The sequence below is a fragment of the Vombatus ursinus genome, unplaced genomic scaffold, assembly GCF_900497805.2.
Source record: "Vombatus ursinus unplaced genomic scaffold, bare-nosed wombat genome assembly UNPS02014793.1, whole genome shotgun sequence".
Lineage (NCBI taxonomy): Eukaryota > Metazoa > Chordata > Mammalia > Diprotodontia > Vombatidae > Vombatus > Vombatus ursinus.
In genome coordinates, this window is record NW_020954571.1 from 10,657,155 (window position 1) to 10,679,937 (window position 22,783).

Below are 22,783 nucleotides of genomic sequence, written 5' to 3' on the forward strand. Positions count from 1 at the left end.
TGTGTGTGTGTGTGTGTGTGTGTGTGTGTGTGTGTGTGTGTGTGTGTGTGTGTGTGTGTGCGTTTTTAAACTCAGGAAATAGGCAAACACCATAAACAAAAGGCAGAAATGGAAAATAACCATAGATTCTTATTTTGGGGAAAGGGAAGATCGAGGCACAAATTCAGATGAGAACATCATCAATATACCCAAATCTGAAACCTCAGAGGGGAATATAAACTGGTCTCAAGGCCAAAAAGCCTTCTTGGAAGAGCTCAAGAGGGAGTTTAAAAGTCAAATAAGAGAGGTAGAAGAAAAATTGGGAAAAGAAATGAGAGGTATGCAAGAGAGTCAATAGCTTGAAAAAGGAAGGACAAAAATTAACTGTAGAAAACAAGCCCTTTAAAGTAGAATTGGCCAAATGGAAAAGGAGGCACAAAAATTCACTGAAGAGAACTCCTTAAAAAGAGTCTGCAATGGTTCACTACTGCCTAAGAAAATCAAATCCAAACTCTTTAATCTGGCTGATCTGGGGTTATAATTGTTATATCCTCCACTGTAGGTAGGCAGTATACAGAGCTGAAAATACAGTTTTGTTTTGTTTTTTCCGTTTAACTGAACAAACATTAAATGCTTCCTGGGTATATATAGCCAACGAGCTAGGCTCTGAGAATACAAAATACAAAATGAACCAGTTCTTGCCTCTAGGGCTTTATAATCTACTACATCTAAAGCATGGTCAATGGTAGCAATTCCTGGATTTGGAGGCAGAGGACCTGGGTTACATTTCAGACTGAGACACTTTCTGCCTATGTGACCTTGGGCAAGTGACTTAACCTAGGGATATTCTGGTAAATGTCCAACGATCAACTCTCCAGAAAAAAAAAAAAATGTATGAGCATATTGTTCTTAACTTCTTTGCTCTTCAGTTTCCCCATCTACAAAATACAGGGGTTGGACTGACTGATCTATAGTTCTGCATTCTATGATTCTATCTGATCATATAAGAGAAACACTCTATTTACACTGGGGAGAGGGGGCCAGGTCATGGTTTCTCATTTTCTCTTACAAAAGGAACACACCCTAATTTTAATTTCCAAAATATTCAAAATTCCTCTCTCTTGTGAGCAGCATCAACAATTCAAGCACAAAACTTTTCTTTGACTAGTGTTTTCTCAAAGCAACTTACACAGTAAATACTTTGAGTATTTTAGAGATCAGTCTGAAGAAAGGAGGGTAAGGATAATAATGGTCTTTAAGACCTTTGAGCTCCTGACCTATAGGAAATTCTGTTGAGATCAATCCATCAAGATTTAATATAAAATAAAAATAAAGGCAATGTTAGCATTGTGCATACATTAAATATTTCTCCTTTTATAGGTAACTAGAATAATTCCCTTGGAATTAGAAGGCAAACTTCATGACCCAAAAAATAAATAATTAAATAATCCCAGCCTTAAACTTTACAGGAGGAAAAAAGAGGCAACGAAATTTCCAGAGCAGGAAAATGAGAACTTAGAACCTTGAAGACTGCTCTTCCCCCAGGGCCCACTGTCCAATGCCACATCTGGCTAATCTCCCCTGTACCTCCAAACCTCTAACATCTGGACTGAATCTCTCTGCTTCTGCCACAACCAAAAAGTTCAAGAAAACCTTCCCTCTTTCCCAGTCTTATGACAACTACAGCATCTAAGGTGATTATAATATACCTCTACTCTAATTGTCCAGTCACTGGATATAGAAACCTCCAATCAGGAAAGGACTGGTTAAAAAGGTGATTTTGCACTAGGGCTAATTAGAAAATTTTTAACACTTCCCTTCTTCCCTAGGCTGCCCTCAGCCCCACAGCTGTTCTGCACCCACCTCTTACAAATGCAGCCAAGTCAAGTCCCTTTGTTTCATCTGGGAGGTCTGGAAATGGAATGAGATGGTGAGTCTCCTGTCACTGGAGGTATTTGAACTGAGGTTGAATGATCCCAACTTGAGAATGATTGTGAAAGAGATTCATGCCTTGGGATAGCTAGACACAGCAGTGTAATATATGCATGAATTGTGTAATAATTGGACCCATAACTATTCCTGGCGAAAATACAAATGTAAGGAACCTGAACATTGAAGGGGATTTCCATCTGGGTCCACAAACAGGGCACTTCCCCACTGTCATTACAGCCCTAATTGGATTGGGGGACTCCAGACCTGCTTCTTACAAGCAATTTGAACATGAACAGCTAGGCACTTCACCTCCTCACCCTCAGTTTCCTCATCTGTAAAATTAGGAGGATGATCTACACTATCTCTATGTCTCTTCCTAAAATCTCTAAATCCATGATGCTTTAAGCTAGGAATTACCTCATGACTCAAAGGCTCTGTGATTCTATGTGTAATTCTGCTCCTTACTGCAGAGAATTCTATCCTGGAAAGCCTTGCATTATACTTTCAATAGGACAAATTCACCAAACCACCAGATCGAGTCTAAGGACTCAAAAGCCTGGAGTTTAGAGCCTGCCCCCTGGAAAAATCTACCTCCTACTCAGGAGACCTCTTCAGGGTAGGAAAGTCCCAGAGCACGACCACGTGCTGCTAAACCACACCCCTTAAAGGATCCCAGAGAGAATATCTGTCATCTACCAAATGCTTGGGTCACCCTGGGTTGTGGAAGGGTTAATACAAAGAGATTACTACCTCTCCCCAACCCTTACAAAAAAAAAAAAAAAAAGACAAACAAACAAACTTCGGTCCACCCCCTGATGCAGCCTATCCTGCTAATGCAGCTACTTTGGGCTCCTCCCCTACAGCTTGCCTAAAGCCTTAGCCTCCCTGGGCAAAGAAATGGAGAGAGAGAAAGAGGGGACTGGACTACAACTCCCACAATACTCTGCTCTTGGACAGATTCAGGTCTGCAGGACCCAAAAAGAGCATGCTGGGATGATCCTCCTTCCCGGGTGGAGAATTGTAGGTTTTTCCTGAAGCCCTCCCCGGGAGGTGCGGCTGAAGCTGGGGATCCTCCCATTCCGGAACGCCTAGCCTCCCTGGAAACTCTCATTTTCTCCAGCAGAAGGAAGGAACCCTGTTTAACCCTTCGGTTCCTGTTTCCCAAACTCAACCCCGGGAGAGAGGGCGGGGGTGGGTGCGTTTCCAGCCAGTGCCCTGCACCTAACCCCGGTGAGGGTTCAGTAGATGAGGCTGAAGTGGTAGAACTCCACGTCATCCATCTCTCTCCATGTACCACATCAATCACATCCCTCTCTTTCTCCCCTCTTCTCTCCACCCCCTCCCCGCCACTGTCCATACCCTACCTGCCCCTTAAGGTGCAACTCAAGTCTCGACTTCCTCCTACTACTCCCATGCCGGCTGACAACTAATTCAGCTTGTCCGTAGTCTAGCATTTAATTCTGTAAGATGTATTCTCCGGTGCTCTCCTGCGGTTGTCTCAAATGCCTGACTAGATTGTAAGCTTCCTGAAGAAAGGCAGTGGAAACACGGATATTTTCCATTATCTAGCTTTCTAATTGCAAGTCAATGTCTCAGCGTGTTTTCTCACATGTAAAATAGGGATAATACCAACTGCCCTGCCTAAGAATCGATGTAAGAGTCAAATAGCATAATAGATGGGAAGATTCTTTGAAAATTGAAAAGGGGTGTCAGTCCATTTGTAAAGCCTCCACACACAACTAACTGAGCTCAAAGTACTTTAATGGACCCCCTACATATATGTGTATGGGTATTCCCTTTGCCCAAATCCCTGTAGCTCTCAGTCAACAAGCATTTATTAAACAACTACTGTGAGTCAGGCACTGTGCTAAGCTCTAGAATACCAAGAAAGGCCAAAACGGTCCCTGCTTGCCTTCAAAAGAACTCACCATCTAATGGGCTAGACAACATAAAAACAACTGTGTACAAACAATTTGAAATAATCCCTATGGGGGACAGGGAAAGCCTTCTTGCAAAAGGTGTAATTTTAGGGGAGACCTGAAGGAAGCTGGGGAAGGAAGCTAAGCGGCAAAGATAAGAAGAAAGAGCATTCCAGGCATAGGGGACAGCCAGTGGAAATGCTCAGATTCCAGAGATGGAGCTTTGGTGTTTGAGGAATAGCAAGGAAGCCAGAGTCACTGGATCCTAGTGTTCATGGAAGGAAGTAAAATTTAATAAGACTGAAAAGTAGAAAGAGTTCAGGTTATGAAGGGTTTCCAAAGCCAGACAGAAGATTTTATATTTGATTCTGAAGGCAAAAGGGAGTCACTGGAGCTTACTGAATAGGGGGTGAGATGGTCAAACTTTAGGAAGATCACATTGATAACTGAGTGTAGGATGGGCTGGAGCGAGGAGAGAGTTGAAGCAGAGAGATCAACCAGGAGGCTATTGCACTGATCCAGCCCTTTCACCAGTGGTCTTAGCTGGAAAACTGATTAGCTGGTGGCCAACCTACTGGTCCCAAGTCTCTCTGCATTGACTTAGAAAAGTCAGCAGTTGACAAACACACAGTTTGTAAGACAGCCAAAAACAAAATCTTTACAGCAGCTTACTACACCATGGTATAGCCTTTCAGAACTCAGGGTCATCTCCTTGAGAGAATAAAGCATTTAAGGAGACTTTTACATCTCAAATTAAAAAGGCAGCATGGTATAATAAAACCCATAATAATAGCTGACTTTATGTAGTGCTTTAATGTTTACAAAGGACTTTACATATGTTATCTCATTATTCCTCCTATCAGCCCTGTAAGCTTGGAGGGAAAAGTGTTAGAAGTGGAATCCCAGCACTGTGTAATGGAAAGAGTGCTGGATCTGGAGTCAGAAGACCTCAAATCTTAACTCTGCCATAAACTACCTACCTGTCTGACCATATCACATAGACCCTCTGCGCCTCACTCAGTTTCTTCATCTGTAAAGTAAGAGGCTTGGACTAGGTGACTTCCAGTTCTAAATCTGTACTCCTGAGTTACAAAAGATCCAAGTCTAAAAGATCCACCTCTCATACTTGTATGCCATGGAACCATAGGCAAGTAAATAATTTTTGTTCTTTGAGCCTCAGTTTCCTCATCTATAAAATGAGGATAATACCTGAAGCACTTAGCTCCCAAAGTTATTGTGTGTGTCAAATGAGACAATGTATGAAAAGCACTTTATAGACATTAAAACCCTGTATAAACATCAGCTATCATTAAAACAGATCTCAATTTCTAACTGATTCTGTATGTACATAGCTATATGGAATTTCAAATCTGGAAGAAACCTTAAGGCTCATGTACCCCTGCTTCCTAATTTTACAAACTGAAGCCCAAGGAGAAGAACTGATTTTCATAAGGTCACATAGGTAGTAAGCGGCAGAATTAGGACTAGAATCCAGGACTCTAGACTCCCAATTGAATGCTCCTTTCATTCTATCCCATTATAGAACTGTGTCCCCAGCACCAGAAACTCACCAGTCCTTTCCTCTAAGCAAGAGTCCAAACCACCTTCTCCACTCCTAAAGGGGGTCTCACCCAGTCAGGATGGGGCAGAGGAGTGGGTGGAAATAGCGGGTGCTTCCTGCTAGTGGTGACAATATATATGTGATGTGTGACCATCACTTCCAGAGCTACTCAGCCTGATACAACCCAAGGATCTCAAGGGGTGGAAGGTGGAGAGGGTAGTTTTTGTGGAAAGACTATGGGCTGAAAAATAATGCAGATCCTCAGCACTTATGTAATGTTTTTCATTTTCAAAGCACTTTAGAAATATTAACTAAAGATTATCCCCTTGACACTACACATAGCAGGCTCTCTAAGTACCTTCTGAGTCTCATCAGCTTAGTTTACTAACAAAAGCAAGTTTTTCCCATATAGGCTATGTAACTCCAGAGCCAGTATCACTGGGTTTAAAAAGAACAACAGTAACACCTTTGCCTCTAGAAGATACACCGAACCAGAACTGCTATGCCTGCTGTTACCTCAAATGATGTAGGGAATATCAGAGCCTCTTGCTCTCTCTATTACAAAGTTAAGCTTCACACTGATGCATTTGTCTCTGGCTCACAGGCTCCAAGCATTTGATGGGGAATTGTCAACAGAGAATAAACCCAGAACACCTTGCCTATGTTGGAGTTGGAGCAGTTGTTTTCCTGACCACAGACTGGCTTTCAATACCACTGGAAACTTTCCCTGAATCTCTTTCCACACCCGTTCTCAATGAACCATGTGCTGATGTGTTTAATTATTAGCTTCTTGGCAAGACCCAGAAGGGGAAATCATATTACTAGCAAGGGCAGGTCTTCCAATTTCCCTTCCTCACCTAGGGACCCAATGGTGCCTGTGCTTCAGACAGGAAGTCAGTCAGCAAATAAACATTTATTAAGCACCTAAAATGTACTAATCACTGTGCCTTAACACTCTGGGAACAGCAGAGGAGGCAAAAGATAGTCCCTGCCCTAAAGAAGCTTAAGATCAAATGGGAAACGGGGCAGCATAGTGGATAGTGCACCGGCCCTAGAGTCAGGAGGACCTGAGTTCAAATCCGGCCTCAGACCAAACACTTGACACTTACTAGCTGTGTGACCCTGGGCAAGTCACTTAACCCCAATTGCCTTACCAAAAAAAAAAAATCTAATGGAAGAGACATCAAACAAATATGTACAAACAAGTGGTATACAGGATAAATAGAAAACAGTTAAAGAGTGAAGGCACTAGAATTAAGAAGGATTGGGAAAGGACCCCAGTAGAAGATGTGATTTTATCTGAGATTTAAAGGAATCTAGGGAAGCTAGTAGAGATGAGGAGGGAGAGCATTCCAGCTAGAGAAAACACTCAGAGTCTCTTGTTCCTGCAACAGCAAATAAGCCAGTTCAACTGCATCGGAGAGTATGTGATGAAAACTAAGGGGTAAGAAGGTTGGAAAAGTTGGTGGGGACTAGATTATGAAGGGCTTTGAATGCCAAAAAAGGATTTTGTATTTGATCTTGGAGGGGATAGGGAGCCACTGGAGTTGGGGGGAGGGAGTGCTGATGACATGGTTGGACCTCCAGAACTAAGAAAACTAGCTCCAACAATCGTGACCTCTGACAAAACTCACTTTGGCTCCATTCAGGAAAGGAACTAAATCTTTCTTATTTCCCATGCTGTACAGGTATGAAAACTCTACCTTATAAACTCATACTTCAAAGATGTTTCAGTCCATAATGGAATATTAGAATATAGAATGTCAGAACATAAAATGTCAGAACTAAAAGGAACCCTACAAAGAAAAATGGCAAATGTTGGAGAGGCTATTGGAAAACAAGCTCTGTTGGTGGAGTTATGAATTGATCCAGAAATTCCAGAAAGCAATTTGGAGCTATCCTTCAAAAGTAATTTTTGTTGTTGTTGAATTATTTCAGTCATGACCAAGTCTTCATGATCCCATTTGGGATTTTCTTGGCAAAGATACTGGAGTGGTTTGCCATTTCCTTCTCCAGCTCATTTTACAGATGAGGAAACTGAGGTAAACAGGGTTGAGTGACTTGCCCAGGGAAACAGCTAATAAATATCTTTGGCCAGTTTTGAGCTCAGGAAGGTGAGCCTTCCTGATTCTAAGCCCAGTGCTTTATTCTCTGTACCACATAACCGCCCGTGACAACAAAGGTCATTAAACTATGTATATACTTTGACACATCAATACCCACAAAGATATCAAATAGAGAAGAAAAGGACCTATATGTCCAGAAATATTTATAGGAGCTTTTTTGGTAGTGGCAAAGAACTGTAAATTAAAGGAGAGTCCATCAACTGGGTAATAACTGGACAAATTATGGCATATAAATGTAATAGAATATTATTGTGCTGTAAGAAATAACAGAAGGGATGGATTCAGAGATATATGGGAAGACTTCCAAGAAATGATCCAGAATGAAGTGAGTAGAACCAAGAGAACAATTTATACAATAACAACATTATAAAGACAAATAACTTTAAAAGACTTAAGAACTCTGATCAATGCAATGACCCACCATGATTCTAGGGAACTGCTACCTATTCTTGACAGAGAGATGATGGATTTGAGAAGCAGAATGAAAAATAAATTTTTGGACATGGACAATTTGTTTTGCTTAGCTATGTATATTTGTTAACAAAGTTTTCATTTTCTTTCAAATTAAGAAGAGGTGTGGAGTGAGAGGGAGAGAGAAAATAAATTCTTATTAAGAGAAGAAAAAAACAAAAGGGACCCTACAACGTGCAAGGTAAGAGCCACAAAGGAACTTAGAGCACATAGTGTTGGAACTAGACAGGAACTCAGAACATAGTAGAACATTAGAGCAGGAAAAGCCTTTAAAGAACATCTAGTCCAACTCTTTCAGATGAGAAAACTGAGAACCCCAAAAGGTAAAATGACATACTCAAGGTTACATAGCTGCCTAGTGGCATGGGAAAGATCAGAAGCTAAGGTTACATGGCTAATCAGTGACAGGACCAAGACTAAACTCCGATCTCCGGACATCAAGCCTTCTGAATCCATTAGGTGATCTCTCATTATACACTCTAGTTCACCTAAATGTAATGATTACAAGTGATAGAAGCCTGCTATAATAGATCCTATTCCACCAACATTAACATTCTAAAGGACTCCACTAAGTTCAAAATATACCAATAACTTCTTATGTGTAGTATTGGGAGATAAACCCCTCAAGGCAAGACATGGAACCACAGAATTTTTGAACTGGAAGAAACCTTTCCAGCCTCATGGTACATTACCTCTAACAAAACTCAGGTTGGCTCCAGTCAGGAAAGGAACTAACTCTTTCTTATTTGCTATGGTATACAGGTATGAAAATTCCACTTTATAAATTCATACTTCATACATGTTACAGTACAGAATGGAATGTTAGAATATAGAATGTCTGAACATAAAATGTCAGAACTAAAAGGAACCTTACAAAAGAAATTGGCAAATGGTGGAGAAGCTGTTAATAATTCTGCATATGTGCTTGTCAGATTAATTTTTTAAAGGAGTTATAAAACAGAAAACAAAGTATTTATACCTCATTGGAGATACTAGATATGGTATAGGAAGGGAATGCTTCTGGTAATGACTATTTCTTTTCTCTGTGTCTTAGTCTCTTCATCTTTAAAATTGGGAGAAAGAGAAAGTCAAAATGGTAGAACAGCAAGAAGAAATACAGTAATTTCCCCTCCCCCAACAGTTCTTCCAAAGAAACCTAGAAAAGGCACCAAACAAAATCATGATTAGAAAATCCAAGAAAAAATCACAGTGAATCATTTTCCAGCCCAGGTCCACATAGATAGACAGAGAGGTCTGCAGGGAGAGGATTTAGTCAGGAACAGCCAATTGCAGCATCCAGAGCAAGGACAGGCTGTACAAGAAGTCTCAAAACCAACACAGAGGGACCTAACTTTCTTCAGGACGAAGGAATAAGTTTAAAGTGGCAGCTTGATTGCTCACTACCCAATTCTGGGTGACATGTCCAGGGCAGACTATGGAGGGAATTTGGGATTAGGGGTGACCTTCCAAGATGCAGAGAGGTCAAGGGCCCTAAGCTATGTACTAAGCAAGGAACAAACCCAGAAACAAGCCCAGAAGCATGTTGCTCAGACTCACACACAAGTCAGGAACCTGTAAAACTCAAACCAGGAGAGAAGAAATCAGACTTTACGCTGGATCAGACCACTTTGGGAGCAATGATAGCTCCAGGGTGTCCAGCCAAAGACCCTGAAGGTCTCAGTTCCAGCTTCTAGCAGAGTCTGAAGCCAGCAGCAAAATAACAAGGGCATGAATCCCAAAACCAAGGGAAGACTATAGTTTTGTCACTATGAACCAGCAGAGTTTTCCACATGCCTGATAGTGACATCTCTAAACCCAAAAGAACGTAAGCTTCTTACAAGTAGAGATTGTTTCAGTCTTTGTACTTGTATCCCCACTGCCTAGAGCCGTGCTAATTGAAAAAGTTAAAGATAACCCCAAGGTTTCCAACATGCCAAGATATGTGAAAGTGGGTTGTCATAGAAATCATAGAATCCAAATGAGGGTTTGGGGGAAAAGACAACAAGTTAATACACTCAGAGATTTGTTTTTAGCCCTGGAAAGTCCATACAAGAAAGACTCAAAAAAAAAAAAATCAAAGTAGATAATGCCACAAGATAACCAGGTAACCTGGACAAGTCCCTTCCCTTTCCTAGGCCTCAGCTTCTTCAACTGTAAAAGGAAACTAAATTAGATGGTGTCTGTGCCCACTTTGGCAGCACAATACTAAAAGTGAAACCATACTGAGAATAGCCTGTCCTCTGTTTAAGGATGACATGTAAATTCCTAAAGTGCTCCATATTTTTAATAATAAAATAAAATAAAATAGTCTAAGACACCTTTTTGGCTCTTACTATCTATATTCTACATATAGAAATGTAAGCAGCTCTTATTTTTACAAATGTTTGGTGGATGGTAACCATGGATTTGTTCCATAAGAATAAGGTCCTCATACTCACACTGGTCGTGATTGCTTAGTATGCAGGTGAGTCATGTCTTTCCCTGTTAGATTATAAGCTCCTTAAGGGCAGAGAGAGCATCTGCCACAAGAGGTACTCAACAAATGGTTATTAATATACACATGTATTCAATTTCACATACACACATCCCTTCTAGCTAAAAAAAAGTATGTGTTTTATAAGCAGCAAAAATTGTGCCAAATGAGATAAAATCCCAAACAGCCAAAGTTATGTCAAGAAAGAATATTCTTCTAGGACATTCAGTCCAAACAGGGTTCTTCTGTTCCCATAACGGGAAGCCTCCGAGTCTGCTGCCTAAGATCTACATACACACATACCTCCTTCCCCTCAGAATATGGATTCCAAATTACGAAAAAAATACGGTAGACATTTGTTACTCCTCTTGCTTAATTTACTCACTGAGAGAAAGGTGCTTTGGAAGACAACATGGTGCAATGGAAATGAAATAGGAGACCTGGGTTCTAGTCCTAGTAATGTCAAAGGGCAGATATGTAGTGTAGTGAATAGAGTGCCTGACCTAGAATCAGGAAGACTCACCTTTCTAAGTTCAAATCTGGCCTCAGACACTTACTAGCTGTGTGACCCTAGACAAGTCACTTAACCCTGTTTGCCTTGGTTTCCTCAACTGTAAAATGAGCTGGAGAAGGAGACGGCAAACCACTCTAGTATCTTTCCCAAGAAAACCTCAAAAGGGGTCATGAAGAGTCAGACGTGACTGAACAACAGCAACAACAAATGTCATGAATTCTTCCTGTGACTTCAGAAAAGTCTGGTTTTCAGTTTCCTCATCAATCAAATGGAGATGACACCACCTGCTCCTATCCACTTTGTTGGTAATTATTGTTGGTTAGCAAATGAGATTATGTTGGGTGAGAGAGTTTTGAAAAACATAAAGCACTATACAAATGCAAAGAATAGTTATTATTAACCCTTTCAGGCCTTTCATGAATCGATGCATTAAAATGGGTCTCAAATTAAAGAACCTCTTCTAGTATTCAATCACTATCTGTCATAACAAAGGTTTTATAAGACTTTGGCTAAATCTCTGATGTACCATCACTGTATAAGGTCCCTTCTAGCTCTAAAAGTCTATGATTGCATCAATCAATAAATCAATATTTATTAAGCACCTATTATGTACCAGGTACTCTGTGTTTTTTATCTTATTTATTTTTATCTTTATTCTTTTATCTTGTTTAACTTAAAAGTGAAATAATTCCTGCCTTCAAAAAGCTTATCAAAAGCTTATGCCCTCACAAATCTATCAAAGTGAGATAAAAGATAAAGATAAGAAAAAGATACACAATAATTTTTAATTAATTTATTTTGATTTATCAACAATCACTTCCATATGCTTTTCAGTTTAAGATTTTTCTCCCCCTTCCTCCCCACTACCCTCCCCAAGACAGCACACAATCTGATATAGGATGTACATATACATTCCTATTAAACATATTTTCACATTAGTGATGTTGTAAGTAAGAATTAGAACCAATGGGAGGAACCACCAGACAGAGGAAACAAAACTCAACAGAAGAAAAAAAAATTAGCAAATAGTATGCTTCAACCTGCATTCAAACTCCATAGTTTTTTCTTTGGATGTGGATAACATTTTCCATCACTAGGCCTTTGGAGATGTCTTAGATCCTTGTATTGCTGGGAAGGGTTTTATCAATATTAGTCATTGCACAACGTGGCTGTTATTGTGTACGTTCTCTTGGTTCTGCTCACTTCACTCAGCATCAGACCATACAAGTCTTTCCAGGTTTTTCTGAAGTCAGACTGTTCATCATTTCTTATAGCACAACAGTATTCCATTACCTTCATATACCACAACTTGTTCAGTCATTCCCCAATTGATGGGCATCCTCTCAATTTCCAATTATTTGCCACCACAAAAAGAGCTGCTATAAATATTTTTGTACATGTGGGTCCTTTTCCCATTTGTATGATCTCTTTGGGATATAACCCTAGAAGTGCTATTGCTGGGTTAAAGGGTATGCACATTTTTATAGCCCTTTGGGCATAGTTTCAAATTGCTCACCAAAATGACTGGATCATTTCACAACTCCACCAACAATGCATTAGTGTTCCAATTTTCCCACATCTTCTCCAACATTTATCATTTTCTTGTTTTGTCATCTTGGCCAATCTGACAGGTGAAGATACACAATAATTTTGAGGAAAATGTACCAGTAGCTTTTGAAAGAAAAAAAAAGGATCAGGAAGTCTTCATTCATGTAAAAGTTCACAAATGAGCAGAGCCTTGGAGAACACTAGAGATTCTGAGGGGCAGATGTCAGGAGGAATTACATTCCAGACATAGGGAACAACCATTGTAAGGACACTGAGATGGGAGATGGAGGACTTGAATAAGGAAAAGTAAGGATACCTCAGAGTACTGAAAAGGGGAATAATATGTGATAAGACTAGAAATATAAGATGAGGCTAGGTTGTAAAGGGCTTTAAATGCCAAACAGAGGAGTTTTTGTTTGATCCTAAAGAAAATAGGGAGCCATTAGAGTAATGAATAAGAGAGTAACATGTTTGTTCCTGAGGTTGAGGAAACTCACTCAAAGCTGTGTGGAAGATGGACTGGAGTGGGGAGAGACTAGTCAAGAAGCTATCCTAAATTTCCAGATAAATGGCGATAGGAGCCTGAAGTAGGGTGGTAGCAATGTCAGTGGCGAAAAGGGGACAAAAATGAAAGATCTTATGGATGGAGGAACAAGATTTGGCAGCTGATAGATATGGGGTGAATGAGAGTGAGTGAAGAGTCCAGGAAGAGACTGAGAGTTTGAACCTTGGTAAGCAGAAGAATGGTGGTACCCTTAAAAGGGCATTTCATAAGAGAAATAGGTTTGGGAGGAAAGATAATTTGTTCCATTTTGGATATGTTCAGTTTGAAATGTCTTATGAGACATTCAATTCAAAATGTTGAGTAGTTCATAATACAGAACTGGAGCTCAGGAGAGAGACTACAGCTGAATGTTTAGGTCTGAGAGTCTTTAGTATAGAGACAATTAAATCTATGTGGGCATATCACTCACCCTTTATGAGCCTCAGTTTCTTTATCTATAACGTAAGGGACTTGTCTAGTGACAAAGTTATCAAGATAATGTGGAGAGAGAAAAGGAGAAGGCATAGGACTGAGCCGTTCAGCACACCCATGTTTAGGGGGTGGGATAGGGATGGTGATCTAGGAGACATAACAGAAAGGTAGGGATTCAAGAGAAAAACATGTCACACAAACCCAGAGAGGAGGGGGTATCCAGGAGCAGAAGGTCAATAGGGTCAAAATGCTGTAGAGAGAGCTCAAGAAAGCTGCAAATTAAGAAAAGGCGATTAGACTTGGCAGTTAAGAGATCACTGATAACTTTAGAGTAAGCAGTTTTAGTTGATTGATGAGGACCACAGCAATATGGCAAAGAGTTGAAAAGAGAAGAGGAACTGAAGCAACCAATGAAGCCAGCATTTTCTAGGAGTCTAGCTCAGAATGATTGCTTGAAGATAGAATCTAGAGAAGATTTCTTAAGGGTGGGAGAGACTTGGCACATTTGTAAGCATCAGGGAAGGAACTAGTATATAGGGAGAGAGTGAAAGTAAGAGTTAAGGAATAATTGTGGGGGTAGTTTGCTGGATAACATAGGAGGGACTAAGATCAAAGGCACATGTAGAGAGCTGGTCTTGGCCAAGAAAGGAACCACCTCATGATCAGAGACTCGAGGAAAGGAAGAGAGAATAGGGTACCATGTCAAAGGGATGAAGAGGGAGCTCAGTGAAAGGGCTCTGTTTTCATAGAAGAGTAGAAGAGGTCCTCAGCTGTGAAGTGGACATAACAGACTTGAAGAGAGAAAAGATATTAGGAAACAACTATTACGGAAAGTGAAATAAAAAATCAATTAGGGAGCAGTGAAAGGATTGCCTTGCTGTAGTGAGGGCCCAGTTAATATTAGATAATTTTCAGTGGACTGAATCAGTATAGTTTCAAGACTTCCTCCAGCTCTATTCAGCAGTAAACAAGGAGAATCAGAGGAGGCAGATGGCAGTTTGGGTTTGGCAAAGTGTGAAGCCAGGATAAGACAAATGGAAGTCAATTCAATAGTAGAGGGAAATGTAGATTTAAACTGGTTAACTAAAGAATAGAAAAGGGAAAGAGAAGAAAGTCAAGCCAGAGCAGAAATGATGGCCTGGGAAAGTACCCAAAAGTAGAGGGATCTTTGTGATGATCAGGCAAGGGGATAATATGCCCATTTTACTGAGGGAAAAATAAGTCACCAGGGAAGGAAGTAACTTGCTGCCTAATCCCAAAAGAGGTTGAAGTCAGTAAACATACCACTATCATTCAGGAGTGCTAGTTGCACTGTGTTCTGACATTAACTCACGTCTTACAAGAAGAGAGGATGGAAATACAGATGGAGGCTAGAGGCACAGAGGAGGATGAGGCTTATCCAAGGTCTCACAGTAAGTCAGAAATAGAACTGGAAATAGAAGCCAAGAATCTCTGATTCCAACTGCCTCAAGCTAACCATTAAACAATATTATGTTCCAAAGATAGCCCCGATTCCCTGCTGGGCATTCATTTGTTATGCCTGCTTCCTCCTTGGAGCCCCAGGTACTCCAGGGACAGAAATAGGGGAATCCTCACGTTCCCCCTCCAAGGCAGGCAGGTACAAGTTAAGGAAAGTACATTTCTTCTGATATAAACTGAAAACTAAACAGCAAACCTCAAACTACGCCTGGTGTGGGGACTAGACTAGAAGAATTCTAAGACCCTGTCTTCACTCTCAGGCTCTGGAACTCATTTTTCAGAGACTAATTCTCAGGTTAGACTTTCACAAAATCATAGACTGCCATACCTTAGGGACTGTCATCAGACTCCCTCATTTAACAGTTGAGAAAACTGAGCCCAAGAAAAGGGAAATAAATTTTCAGAGATCACCTAACCAGTTTGCAGCATAGCCAGGATAACCCAGGTCTGTTAACACATTCACCATTATGCTATATTCCCTGAACACCTTGATTCCATTAAGAAATAAGATCATATATGAAAAATACTTTGTAAAATTTAAAGCACTATATGAACGTCAGATGTTATTACCATTTAGGTAGTGTATCGCAATGGTAGGGACTCTGCCTCCAAATCAGGAAGACCTGGGATCAAGTCCCACTTCTGACATGTATTGGCTATGAGACCTTGAATAAGTCACTTAATTTCTCAGTACCCTAGAGACTCTTTAAGACTATAAGTCACAAAGAAAATGCTGACCTGCACTGATACAGGCAGTTTTCCTGGGAGTTCCCAATACTAATTAAATCACAAGTTCAGTTCATATACTTACCTTTATTGTTATTAATATATATGAAGGGAAGTAGATAATGAATTTCATTTTTTCTTAAATAATGAGGACAAAAGAAGAAGACAGGAAGAGGCAATTGTATTGTTCTCCACTTCTTAATAGCAGAGAAATTCTTTTTTCTTAAAGAATGTTTTTATTTTTTTCAATTGCACGTAAAAATTTTTAACATGAGTTTGTTTTTAAAATTTTTGAGTTCCAAATTCCCTGCCTCCCTACCCTCTCCCCTCCTTCAAAAGGCAAGCACTTTTATATAGGTTATACATGTGCAGTCATGCAAAACATATTTCCATATTAGCCATGTTGCAAAAGAGAACACAAACAAAAAAGAAAGAAAGAAAAATATGTAAGAAAAATAAAGGAATAAATATAATAAGCTTTGATCTGCATTCAGACTCCATCAGTTCTTTCTCTGGAGGTGGATAGCATTTTTCATCATAATTACTTCAGAATTGTCTTGGATCTTTGTATTACTGAGAATAGCTAAATCATCCACAGCTGATCATTGTACAATATTGCTATTACTATGTACAATGATTTCCTAGCTCAGTTCACTTTGCATCAGTTCATGTAAGTCTTTCCAGGTTTTTCATAGCAGAGAAATTCTACAACATATTTCTTTAGTGGAGGGGCCCAATGCCTGGCTCTCAGTAGGTACCTAATAAATGCCTGTTGAACTGAATTGTGAACAGATACAGGTTATCAAGGGAGATTATACAATACCATGTAAATCCCCTCTCTACTCCCTACTACCTGTGTGACTCTGGGCAAGTCACATAACCTCCTTGGGGCCTAGTTTTCTCATCCATAAAATTTGGAGGTTGGCCCAGCTGCCCTCTAAAGTCCCTTCAAACTCTACATCTATGATCCTGTGATCACTGGGAATTCTGCGGTTTTAGATACACTCATTTACAACAGTGGTCAGCAGCCCACAGGTCACAAAGATTTTTGTGTCCTGCTTCTTCAAGGATGATGTTCCCACTCCCTAAGAACCAATGACATCCAAGGAAATGGATGTGACCCTGTTGATAGAAGAGGAATTTTTTTTAAGCCTCCTACCCCAAAAGGCCTCTAGGCATCCTTAGTATAATTTTTAGTGCAAATTTTATTACCAAAAACCAATGTAGCAACCCAATGTAGTAATTACTAGAGGGAAATGCAAGAGTGAGGAGAAACCAAAAATCAGAAAACAGTCCTCCCTACAACTACCCCCAAACATACCCAGCATGAGTCAAATATTAATTAGCCAAGTCTTCTGCTTTATTCTCCTATTTGAGGGACTCATTCATGTTTATTATAACAAAGCCTGCAAGAGATATCTGACGTAACAACAATCACTTCAAGAAAGTCAAAAATTACAGGAGGAAAAATAGATCCAGCAGCAGACTTCAATTTTAGTTTAGTTTTTTTTTTTTTTTTACAATCCACTATAGTTTTCAAAGTTATTTGTAAGGGTCTGATATGGGGAAGAGAGGGAAGTGGGCAGTAGAAAGGGACAATTACCACTTATTTATTTGGCTTACAGGATCCTGATGCTACAAGCATTTGTACTTTTTTAAAAAATAAAACCAAAACCTGATCTCTGCAAATAAGGGAGCAGAGAGAAATTTTGTTTTCCAAAAGGTATCTGAATCCTAGGCTCTGAAAATGGAGATGTCTTACCCACCACGAAGCTACAGGTAACAATGCCATGGGAAGGAGAGAGATCTGCCAATTTTCAATCAATTAATCAATCAAAAAGCATTTATTAAGCACTTGTAAGTAGAAATACTTCAGGTCATACAAGGTTTTCCTTCCCAAGAGCCCTCAAGCACTTCCCATTCATTATCTCACTGATTCTAACAAAATACTTTCGTGTGTATGTATGTATGTGTGTATGCGTCCGCACGCGCATGAGTACACGCTCACACATCTTTAAATTCAGTCTAAGGAAGGAAACAGATATTATTGTCCCCATTTGTCAGAAAAACTGAGACAAAGCAAGGGCCTGAGGCTGGGCCAGGCTTAGAAATCATAACCCCCATTCCCAGTTCCACATTCATTCTTAGCCAATTCTATCTCTGATAGTCAAATATAACTGTTGACTGTTTGCAGAAACTATCAACTGACCAAACTATACACTTCCCTCTATTTGCAGGACCTTTCCTCCCAGAACCAGGAGTCTCAACAGCACCGAAATGCTGGGATATTTTCTTCAAATGCCTTTTCCGCTTACCCATCAGTATATCTTAGGCAGAAACTGCAAATGGACAGTGAATTGGACCCAGAATTGAAGAGGAGGAGGAGAATGGGCTGGGCTAGATTGCATTTAGGAAAATGCACTGGGCTTTTAACAACTCAAAGCTTCTCCCTAAATCAAAGACATGTCTTTTCAACACCAGCATGCTATATTCTGTGATGGACATGCTATCCTCTATCGATGCTGGATGTCTATAAAGCATGGAATACCAAAGCCTCCAGAGAATTAAAGCTACAGGGTGCATAAAGGGCTATTAAGAGATGTTTAATGGGTATGAGTAGGTTATAGCATATCACCAATGTAGAATCCTGCAGGATAAGTAACATAAAATAGTGGAGAAGAAGAGGAGATCATCTGGCTGGCCATGTGTGAAGAGTGAGGCTCAACCAGTGGTTAGCCCATGTGCTCCACCGGAATGTACATGGTGGTTAAGGAAGGCCTCCTGCATGTTGAATGGACCCATCTGCGGTCCACTTAACATGGAGAAGACACAATCAAGAGCTACAAAGGCTCAGACAGTGTAGATGGGTTGTGACCTGCACCACTATCCACACTGAAGAGATTACAGATCCATAGCACAAGTAAGTTGGTGGTGAGGAATTAATGAGTAATTGATTGCATGTCTAGGAGCTTGCAGGGTTTTTTTTAACTACCACTTCGTATAGCCACCTCTTCTGCCACTGCCCAGCTTCTGGGGGTTGGGAGGTGGGATGAGAGGAAAGAAATCAGCATCATGCCTAGAATAATCTCTTGGGATTCCCTAAAACAACTATGTTGGCAGTGCAACCCCCCAGCCCTTGGCCCAAGCTCATACCACAAAGTGCTGCTTTTCCACCTGATCCCTTCTCACTCCTCTCTTTGGAAAATATATCATCTCAGCTAATTAATACCAATTCCCTTTTCAATTCAATTTAACAAATGTTTATTGAGTGCCTGATATGTGCAGGATTCTGTGTAAGGGATATAAGGAGGAGAATCAAAACAGGCCTGGCCTGGAAGAGACACTTTAATGAGGAGAGGACTATGATTTGTATGAAAAAAAAGCACAATTCAAGGTAGTGTGTGATAAAAAACTAAAGAGTCAAAACTAAATACCACAAGAAATAGGAGGAGGGAGGGGTGCCTTTCAGGATTGGAGGGAATGAATACCTGTTGGAATTTTCCTGCATGGAGGCAGGAAAAGACAGAATGAGGGCAGGGAATATGGAGGATGCCAGTTTGACTAGAATATCAATAACATGAGAGGAAATAGTCTAGGATCAGGATGGAGAGGTAGGTTGGAACCAAATTGTGGAAAGGCCTTACAATAAGGAGCCCCTAAAGGATTTTGAGCAAGAGAGTGATAAGACCTGTCATTTAGGAAGATTATTTTGACAACTGTGTGAAGGATGGTGTTGGGAAAAGGAGAGACAAAGAGGCAAGAAGAACAGATCCAAGGAAAAGCTAATGAGGGGAAAAGGTAAAGATGACTGAGTCCTACCCTCAGTGTAGCTTACAATTTACTAAGATAGCTAAAACAAGTTCCAAATAATTATTATACAAAAAAAGTCCTAACAAAATACTTTGCAATTCAAGGAACTATTACTCTGCATCCCTAGTTTCCACCCCTATAGACCATAGGACTATAGAAAGATCTGGAAGTGAAATGCTAACAGGAATTGTTGAAAAATAAAAAAATAAAAAACATCTGCCCAGAGGTATAAAATAGAGACTGCTAAATTGTTACTCACTGGACTATCACACGAAAACAAGGTCAATGATAAAAATAATAATAATAAAAAGAAAACTCTCAAAACAACAACCAAAAAAAAACCTGCTTTGTATTGTGTAAGCAACATTAAAAATTCACATCTTGGGGGGAGACTGACGGGACTACAAAACATCTTGATGCTTCCCAGAATTAGAACAGATTGCAAGAGTATTTGGATCAGAGAAAGGGGATGTGGGTGCTAGGGTGGGGTGGGGGGAGTAAGAAGAGGGAGCAAAACACTCTAGACAGGAGCAAAAGGTCTTGAGTGAAAGGTCTGGTTGGCAGAACAGATTAAAGGGGGTGGGGGGACGGAGGGAGGAATCGGAGATGAGAGAGATAAATAAGCTCATAAACAAGGGATGAAAACAACCTCTTTTGCTGGCTTAGAATGGAAGATGCTTCAAATGCACTGAGGCCGAGATCCTGAAGGGCCTTCACAGACTCACTCTCTGGGAATTCTTGCTCTCCCCAGAGTCCCTGACAGCCCCAGTTTTATAGAGGAGGTGTCCAGAGGGGCAGGAAGCAGGATTGGAACAAGAAGGCTGGACTTTCTAGGACTGCAGCCGACTCTCTGTCCTTTGTAAGAAAAATCTGGCAGCAACCCTTCCCCCCTCCCCCATTGGCAGAAGCTATTCTTCCACTGGGAGAAAGAAAACTACAGGGTTTTTCAATGCCCCCTTCTGCATACCCAGGAGGCAACAGCTAAAGGGTTATATCAGAATCTCTTTCCAGACTGCAGTGTTGGCCACACCAGCCAATCAGGCAAGGTGGGTTGGGGTTCTACTACATTTGTTATTAAATACTCATATTTTTAAAAGTCAATTCAAGAAGGGAAACATCAGAGTGTAATAGAAAGTAGCCTTGGAGTCAGAAGAGCTGGGTTCAAATCCTGCTTCTGCCAGTTACTAGCTGTGTGATCTGGGCAAGTCACAATCTCTCTCTGATCCTCAGTTTTCTAAGGTAAATAGGGTTGTTGTGAGGAAAGCACTTTGTAAACCTCAACGCACTATGGAAATATGAACTTATTAATATTAGCTCACAGAAGGAACTGAGCCTGGTCCTACATGACCTCTGGCTTTCCTATGCATCATGATGCATTAGAAAGAATGTTGGGCTATAGAAATTCTGGGTTTTCTGCCACTCACTTGTGTGACCTTGGGCAAGGTACTTTTCTTTTTTAATCAGTTTTTTAATTTGTTTCTTCCTTTGTAAAATAAGGGTAATAATACTTGCCATGACCCTCTTTTAAGGCTGTTGTGAGACTCAAATGAAATAATGTATTTAAAAACACCATACACACCAGAGGTGGTAGTATTATTAACAAGGGTTTAAAAGTTATATGTATTGAATTGGTAGGGAAAATCAGACATAAGGACAAGGCAGTATGGAGTCAAGTGCTAAACGGTGTAAAACAAGTTCTAAAAGTTTATATAGACAGATCAAGACAAAATGAAGCAACCTAGTGGAAAGGACACTGGGGTTTCCAATCCTGCCTGTCACTGTATGACCTTGGGCAAGTCACTTAATCACTGAGTCTCAGTTTCCTCATCCGTAAAGTGAGGGAATTGTACTAGATGACTTCCAGCCCTAAATCTGATTCTATGATCTAGTGAATTCTAGCTGATTGGACCAAGGAGAAAACCCATAATGAGGCATATCTTCACATCTACATCTACAATGGCCAATTTCATCCCAAATTTTCCTCATTCATCTCCTTGTATGGGTCCAATTTTTTCTAAAGAAAATCTGATTCAGCCAATAAGCATTTATAAAATGCCTACTGGGTATATATGCCAGGCTTTGTGCCAAGTGTTGGGGATACAAAGAGAGTCAAAAGACAGTCCCTGCCATCAAGAAGCTTATAATCTAATGGGGAAGACAATAAAGAAACTATATGCAATGCAGGATAAATAGGAAATAATTAACAAAGGGAAGACACTAGAATTAAGAGGGGTTGGGGAAGGTTTCCTGTAGAAGGTGGGACTTTAGTTGGGATTTGAAGGAAGCCAGGGAAGTCAGAAGGAGGGAGTGAGGAAGGAGAGCAGTCCCTGAATGGGTGACAGCCAGAGAGAATGCCAGAGCCATGAGATGGAATGTCTGGGGATGAGGTAGGGAAGGGTAAGTACTAAGTGGAGAGACTGTTTCCTTCACTGAGTGAAGAAAAAAAGAAGCACTAGGATTACACTTTGGGGGAGGTTGCTCACTAGAACTATCTGGGACCTAGGTTCTGGTCTCCCACTATATTGGGAGCAAAGGTCTCTACTAAGTGAGTTATAACAGTTCCTGTCCAGGAAGCATAGATACCCTCTTCTCCCCTCCCCTAACTCCACCTCCCTCCCTCCCATTCTTCTGATATGTTCAGAGATTAACTATTACCATCTTGGAAAGTCTGACATCTCCCAGTGAATTTAGGAGAGAGAGAGAGATGATGTCTATAGATGTCTATAGAGGTGTCTGTATATAATGTATGGGTATGTATGTATATAATAAATGGAGAGCTATCTTCACTTTCATAATAATCCATTTATGAAATTTTTAAGGCACTTCCATTTGATCACTACTACAATCCTACTAGAAAGGGAAGGTAGGTATCATATCTCTATTTGAAAGTACTGCTGTTCATTAAACATGGGTGCCCAGAGATATGACTCAACTTGATTAAAGCAATCCAGCCATCGAGTGGCAAAGCTAGGGTGACAACTCTATTCTCCTGACTCCCAATCCCAAGCTTTTTCCATCAGGCTACACTAAGAGATCAGGCTTTCCAGAGAACCCCCTTCATATTCTCCTACTCCTTAAAGTTCATTCCACAGTTCTACTATATACAGGGCTAGGTACTAGGCATTATGGGGACATAAAAAGAAGCCCAAGATACGGTCACTGCCCTGGATTATTTTATCTAGTGGGAAAGACAAAGTATGTAGGATAATATCTACAATACACAACTGAGTCCAGCAGGGAGTGAGGATTCCAAGGTTTTAGGGAAAGCT

General features: G+C 40.4%; 1 long non-coding RNA gene and 1 other non-coding gene across 2 annotated transcripts in view; both read left to right on the top strand.

Annotated features, from left to right (window-relative positions):
- LOC114048411 overlaps positions 1-6,079 on the top strand; it is a 6,210-nt gene extending 131 nt beyond the window's left edge. The window contains exons 2-3 of the long non-coding RNA XR_003569756.1: positions 1,809-1,909; positions 5,996-6,079. This is a non-coding gene — a long non-coding RNA (uncharacterized LOC114048411). The remainder of the gene's footprint in view (positions 1-1,808; positions 1,910-5,995) is intronic.
- Positions 6,080-10,171: 4,092 nt separating this feature from the next.
- Positions 10,172-10,273, top strand: LOC114048732. The gene has a single exon (XR_003569797.1). It is a non-coding gene; the product is annotated as a U6 spliceosomal RNA (small nuclear RNA).
- The last annotated feature ends 12,510 nt before the right edge of the window (positions 10,274-22,783 follow it).